Raw genomic sequence first — 7,571 nt, forward strand, 5'->3', positions numbered from 1 at the left:
TTATTTTAAACTTATTAATATTCATTTTTAACATGGTTACATGCTTCATGCCCCTACTTTCTCCTTCTCCCCCCACTGTCCCCCCACCCATAGCCGATGCATATTTCCACTGGTTGTAATATGTGTCTTTGTTCAAGACCAATTTCCAAATTGTTGTTAGTTACATTGGTGTGGTAGTTTCGAGTCCACATCCCCAATCATGTCCTCCTCAGCCCATGTGTTCAAGCATTTGTTTTTCTTATATGTTTCCTCTCTTGCAGTTCTTCCTCTAAATGTGGGTAGCATGCTTTACCATACATCCCTCAGAGCTATCTTGTGTCATTGCTTTCTGCTGGTACAGAAGTCCATTACATTCGAATTTTACCATAGTATATCAGTCTCTGTGTATAGTGTTCTTCTGGCTCTGCTCCTTTCACGCTGCATCAGTTTCTGGAGGTCTTTCTAGTTCACATGGAACTCCTCTAGTTTATTATTCCTTTTAGCACAATAGTCCATGTGCTTGAAATCTCTGTCCTCACCTAGGGCAATGTCCTCACCTGCTCAAATGCTTGGGAAATCCGTGCACTGGAGATCTTTTTCCGTGCCTAGGTCAATGTCTTCACCTGCACAGAAGCTCGGGAAAGTCCACATGCTCGAGGTCTTTGTCCATACCTAGGACACTGCCTTTACCCATGCAGACACTCAGGAAAGTCCGCTAGCATTCCTTAGTCACTTGGGGTCCTACATCTTGAAGCTCTCAGGTACAAGCCCTGGAGCTGCGAGCCACCCACGGGTTACCCCAATCCTGCTTTCACTCTTGTGCGTTGGCCTTGGTGCTGTGCGTGGTGTTGGGGGGTGGTGGAGGGGCTTCTTTCTCTCACGTTTTAGTGAGAGCTGTTTCACCCCTTTATAGTGTGGAAATGCCCCGATTCCATGTACCTTCAATGCTGTGCCCTATTGTGGGGTTCCTTCGTTCGTCTGGATTCATTTTTATGTGCCCTTGAGGAGTCCTGTATGCTGCGGTTAGGAGAGGTCGAGCAGCTGCTCCTTACTCTGCCACCATCTTCATAAGGTAATATTTAAACTGAAACCTTCCAGAGCTAGAGTTACGTAAAGTGGGAAAAGGCATATTTGTTCAAGTTATCTACTCAAAATCTATGAATATCCATCCAAGAATTTACAGTTTTTAAAAAACTGAAATGAAATAAACCATGCTTTAAATTCATATTGTTACTAAACATTAGTCAATTCTCTTTTGAAGATACACGAGCTTCTTCTGGATCCTTTCCACCTTCTCTTTTTACTTCTCTCTCCTCTTCCTTCTTTCCTCAAATCCCTCTCTTTTTTCTACTTTAAAGACATTTATGAAGCTAAACATCTAATTTTTGTTACTCACTTTGTTAATATATACAGTAACAAGCATACATTCTGTAGAGGCAACACTGTGGAACCCCTGAAAAAAATCTGTCACTATAGGAGAGGGGGAAATTTTTTGTTGTGTTTTTAGCATTAGCCTAATTTATAGCAGTAAGTTAAAATCATGAGACATCATAGCTTTATTATTGGCTGTAATTTTAATTGGAAACCAACAAATTTAGTAAGAGGCCATATGAATTTCCCAGTTCAGTATTTCATTCAATTCTGTTACAGTGGCATTGAGAAAATGATGGTTAAATTCAAAGAAATTTTTACAAGCCAATGAAGCAGATCCCTTCCTCATGAAATCACATTTGTTCTTACAACAAAGCCTCCAGGACTCTTCTCCAAAGACTGATTAATGATTGTGACTGTTTTCATTTGTGAAAGCTTAGAAAAGCTAGGCCATACCTCTGGAGTCTTGGAAAGGCATTTTTGATATAAAGCTGAATATAGGTTAGAACCACAAATTAGTCTTTCTCTAGATCCTTTCTAATAATTGCTGTGATATCATGGGAGGTAGGATTAGAGATAGGGTAGACCTGGAGAATATATTATAAGTGTGTCCTTGTATTATGTGTTTTTGAGTGACAGTTTTTTTTATCTCTTAACTTTTTATTTCTCATTAAATTCAGATTGCCTAAACACTTGTATCAGTGGAATTGACTAGAAAATCAATAGTCCAATTATGCAGAATTATACTTTCTCAAAAATGGTGATGTGCTCTGCCATGTATTCATAAAGACAATAGTAAAAGATGCCTATATAATATGACTGAAGGCAGATTGATGAAGGAAGGAAGGAAAGAGAGAAATGAAGAGAGAGACTGAGAAAAAGCAGAATAGAAAGGACAAAAGTGGAGGTGGAATTAAGAAACCAGGCTTTAGGTAACTTTCCTACCTAGCTATGCTCCATACTTCCCTGAATGTATGAAAAGTATAAAAAAGGAAGGAAATATACACTTATAAAGTTTCTACAAAATGGAAGACACTGCTGAGTAATTAAAATATTATCTCCTTTGATCCATCCAATGACTATGGAAGATAGGTCCTATCAATATCCCTATTTCATAGCTGAGGGCCCTAAGGCAAAAAGAGATTAAATAATTTTCCCATTGACACCAAAGTAATAATTATCTGAGATTGTATTTGAATTCAGATCTTCACTATTCTCAGGTGAGGGCACTGTCCCATATGCCACCCAACTGCCTAGATGATATATGGGAAAGTTATTTAATTTTGCAAAGATCCAGTTTCCTCAAATTAATTTGTATAATATATCTCCAGTCTTACTAGATTTTTGTAATGTAACCACTATAAACAAATGCTTTGTGAGTAAGAGCTATTTTAATGATATAAGTATCTAAATAAATTAAGACATTATATCCCATTAACTAGCTAACCAAGTGGGATAAATCTCTACTTAATTAAACTGTTGCCATACAGTGCTTCTTATTGGAAGGTAGAATTGGACTTGGAGGAAAGAAACATGAAAATTAAGTTTTGATGAGGGAAAAGTAAATAGAAAGTATGGAGTAATAAAAAGGAATAAGAGGGTAGTGAAAAGATTGGGGTAAGAAGGTTGCTATTGGCCATGGCACAACTTTTCCTGGGCTTTTCCCCATGCTTTTCAAAGGGACAATGGCAATGAATATATATAACAAGGCATCATCCTTATGCCTAATGATGCTAAAATATGGTGTATTACATTATTGTTGGCTTAGAAATATAAATGTGATTCATACACAAGATTCTATTCAATTCCATGATTGTTTGTTAAGATTATGCTAAAATGTCGTTGGGTTAATCAGCAAGCATTATCAATAATAGGTGCAATGTAGAAGACTTCCCAGTAAGATCAGGAGTGAAGCAAGGATGTCCATTATAACTACAATTATTGTGTTGGAAATGCTAGCTACAGCAATGAGAAGAAAGAGAAATTGAAGGAATCTGACTAGGCAATGAAGAAATAAAATTATCATTCTTCACAGATGATATGAGGGTATATTTACAGAATCCTAGAGAATCAACTAAATTGAAATAATTAACAACTTTAACAAAGTTTCAGAATATAAAATAAACCCATCTAAATCATTAGCACTTCTATATATTAACAAAAAAAAAAAACCTCCAGCAGCAAAAACCAGAAAAATAAATTCCACTTAATGTTAGATGATACAAAATACTTAGGAACTAACTGACAAGATAAACACAGAAACTGTATGAACTTAATTATGTAATAGTTTTCCACACAAATAAAGTCAGATCTAAACAACTCATAAAATATATATTCCTCCTGGGTAGGTGAGCAAATATAATAAAAAATGATAATTTTTACCTAAGTGAATCTACTTATTCAGCTCCACAACAATCAAACAGCCTACAAATTATTTTACAGAGGTAGGAAAAAAACAACAAAATTCATCTGGAAGAACAAAAGACCAAGAATATTAAGGGAATCAATGAAAAATGTAAGGGAAGGTAGTTTGGGAGTATCAGATCTCAAACTATCACAAAGGAATAGTCATCAAAAATAATCTCATACTGACTAAGAAACAGGATGATAGATCAATGGACTAGATTAGGTACAAAAAAAGACCATAAGAATTTAAGTGTTTGATAAATTTAAAAATCAAGTTTTTTGGATAAGAACTCACTATTTTACAAAAACATCTGGGAAAATTGGAAAATGGTACAGGAATAAACCAACATCTCACACACTATATACAAGATAAGGCCAATATGGGTACATGATTTAAGCATAAAGGGTAATAATGTAAGCAAATTAGGGGAGCACGAAATTATTTACTTGTCAGAGCCTATGGATTAGGGAAAAGGTCCTATTGAGAAAACATTACTTGTAGCTCTTTTTGTAGGATCAAATAATTGGAAATTATGGGTTTGTCCATCAATTGGGGAATGGTTTTGGTATATTGTTGTGATGGAATACTGTTGTACTATAACAAATGATAAGTAGAATGAATTCAGAAAAATCTACACTTACATGAACTGATGCAAAGCAAAATGAGCAGAACTAAAAGAACATTGAATACAATGACAACAATACTTTTTGACAAACTTGAATGACCCACTTATTCTTAGCAAATCAGTGATTTAAGAAAGTTCTGGAGATTTAGGCTGAAAATGCCATCTGCCTTACAAAAAAAACTGAGTCTGAATGCAGACAGAAATATCATATTTCATTTTCTTCTCTTTTTTTAAATTTAAAATAAAAAATGAATATGGAAAAAACATTTTACATAATTTCACTTATAAAATCTATATCAGATTGCTTGCTATCTCAGGGAGGTAGGAATAGGAATGAGGTAGAGAATTTTGAACTCAAAACTTAAAAGAAATATTTTCAAATTTGTTTTTACATGTAATGGAATATTATTAAAAAATAAAAATATGTAAGATCCCTGAGTTAGAAGCATGGTGTCTGTACCTGGAAGATATCTCAAACATCTTCTTGGCCTATATTACATTAGGCATGCTATTATCATCCATTCAGACTGAACAGAAAGGAAAGCAGACTTGAAGTCAGAAGGCCTTTGTTTGATTTCTGGCTCTAACAAGTATTAACTATGAGGTTTTGGTCATGTCACTGGACCTCTCTGAGCTCTAGTTTCTTTAGCTGTAAAGTGATGAGAAGTGATAACGGGCACTACCTACCTCAGAAGCCTTGTGCTGGGAAAGAACTTCATAAACCTTAAAATTATAGAGAAATGTCAAACATTTGGTAGTGATAATATATAGTGGGAAGAATAGTGCCTCTTGAGTCAGAAGATCTGACTTCAAATGCTGTCTCTAATGCTTATTACCTATGTGTATTTGAATGTTGGGGATATGGCAAAATTGGAACATTAATGCATTGCTGATGGAGTTGTGAACTGATCTAATCATTCTAGCTGTCAATTTGTAACTATGCTCAAAGGGCTTTAAAAGAATGCCTGCCCTTTGATCCAGCCATAACATTGTTGGGGTTGTACCCCAAAGAGATCATAGATAAACAGACTTGTACAAAAATATTTATAGCCGCGCTTTTTGTGGTGGCAAAAAGCTGGAAAAGGAGGGTATGTCCTTCAATTGGGGAATGGCTGAACAAATTGTGGTATATGCTGGTGTTGGAATACTATTGAGCTCAAAGGAATAATAAACTGGAGGAATTCCATGTGAACTGGAAAGACCTCCAGGAGTTGATGCAGAGCGAAAGGAAGAGCCAGAAGAACATTGTACACAGAGACCATTAGACTGTGGTAAAATAGAATGTAATGGACTTCTGTACCAGCAGCAATGCAATGACCCAGGACAGTTCTGAGGAACTTATGGTAAAGAACGCTACTCACATTCAGAGGAAGAACTGCAGGAGTGGAAACACAGAAGAAAAGCAACTGCTTAAACACATGGGTTGAGGCAGACATGATTGGGGTGTAAACTCGAAACTAACACTCCAATGCAACTATCAACAATTTGGAAATAGGTCTTGATCAATGACACATGTTAAAACTAGTGGAAATGCACATCGACTATGGGAGGAGGGAGGGTGAAGGGGAAAGTAAGAGCATGAATCATATAACCATGTTAACTTTTCTAAAAAATAAAAATTATTAAATGGGGAAAAAAGAAACAACAAAGAACAAGTTTCTAGACAAGTTAACCCCTCTGGACTTCAATTTCCTCATCTATAAAATAAGGGAGTTAGGTAAGATGACTTCTCAGGTATTTTCCAGGTATGGATGCATATTTATAGCATTCCATGTTTGTATTACTTCCTTCTGCCAAAATGCCAGAAGGAAATACCCAAAGAGGTTTTAAGTAGAGAATAGCCATGAAAGATTTTAGGCAAGAAGCAAAGGGAGAGAGAATTATTTTTTACTAAAGGCATACTGTATCCCATTGCTTCACTTAAATAAAATGGGATTTTTAAAATCAAATAATTCATCTACTTTCTTTGTCTTCTATTTAATGACCATGTTCCATAAACACTCATTGACTGAGCTCATCACCTTGAAACAATTTTTTTAAAAAAAAGAAACAGAGACAGCTTCAACATTCTTTATATTTGTTTGAACAGCCCCTACAGAGCCAAGATAAGTTGGATCAACACTAATTCATATAAAAAGGGTGACCCAGACAACTGCATTACCTGCTGTTCCATCTTGGAAGATGAATATTAATTTTTTGGCCCTCAGTGTTTATACATGGAAAAGGTGAGAGCTATATCCTGAAGCCTTGATAAAGTCAAATATTTTTTTTCTATTAGAAAAAGCAAAAAGTCTAAAGGCTGTTGTAGAATTTTTGAATACCTGAGTATCTCAGCTACTGATCAAGTAGAAGGCAGAGAAGAAAGGAGAAATATAAAAGTTACCATTTGAGGGCTAAGGTCTTAATTTAGAATTACTTCCTGAAATTGTAAATGCATTTCTGAGTTCTCACATATTTCTGCAACTGTCAAGTACATTCCTTAATCAGGAAAATTTGTGTAATAAAAGGCTAGATAATTCTGAGGAAATAACTATAAACCTCAAACCAATCTCTGGCAGTGTATTAATTGCAGTCCTTTCTTCTACAGCCACAAACGATAGGATTATAAATGTGACCAGGAAGAAAAAGGATATTTATTTTCAGGTAAAAGGATCTTTCTTTCTTCTCAGTCTAACTCCAAGCAACTCAAACCCAAAGAAAGTAATTTGTCATGCTGAATTGTGATTTGAGGAACAATAGGAAAGAGGTATCTGTTCTTGAGCTTGCAGAATAAAAGATGATAATTATTGGAATGATTGAATAAAATATTTGTAAAAATGCTTATTACAGTGGTTGGAACAGAGTAGGTGCTCTGTAAATATTAGCTTTTATTATTATCTACTATCCATATTATACTCCTCTAATAAAATGCAAATTCTTAGAGATAAATAATTTTCTTTTTTTTGTTTTATTTTGTTCTTTTTTTGATTCCCCAATATTGATAATGTTTTGCTTTGCACATATTAGGTGCCCAATAAATTTTTCATTAAACTGAAAACCCATATGCCTTTTGAATCTTTAAAATGCCGGCATAACATTAAAAAGGAAATGACAGCTACACATTTTCAGGATCTGCATCTGAACCTTATTCATTCTCTCTCTCTCTCTCTCTCTCTCTCTCTCTCTCTCTCTCTCTCTCTCTCTCTCTCT

This window comes from Gracilinanus agilis, chromosome 5 (assembly GCF_016433145.1).
Source record: "Gracilinanus agilis isolate LMUSP501 chromosome 5, AgileGrace, whole genome shotgun sequence".
Classification (NCBI taxonomy): Eukaryota; Metazoa; Chordata; class Mammalia; order Didelphimorphia; family Didelphidae; genus Gracilinanus; species Gracilinanus agilis.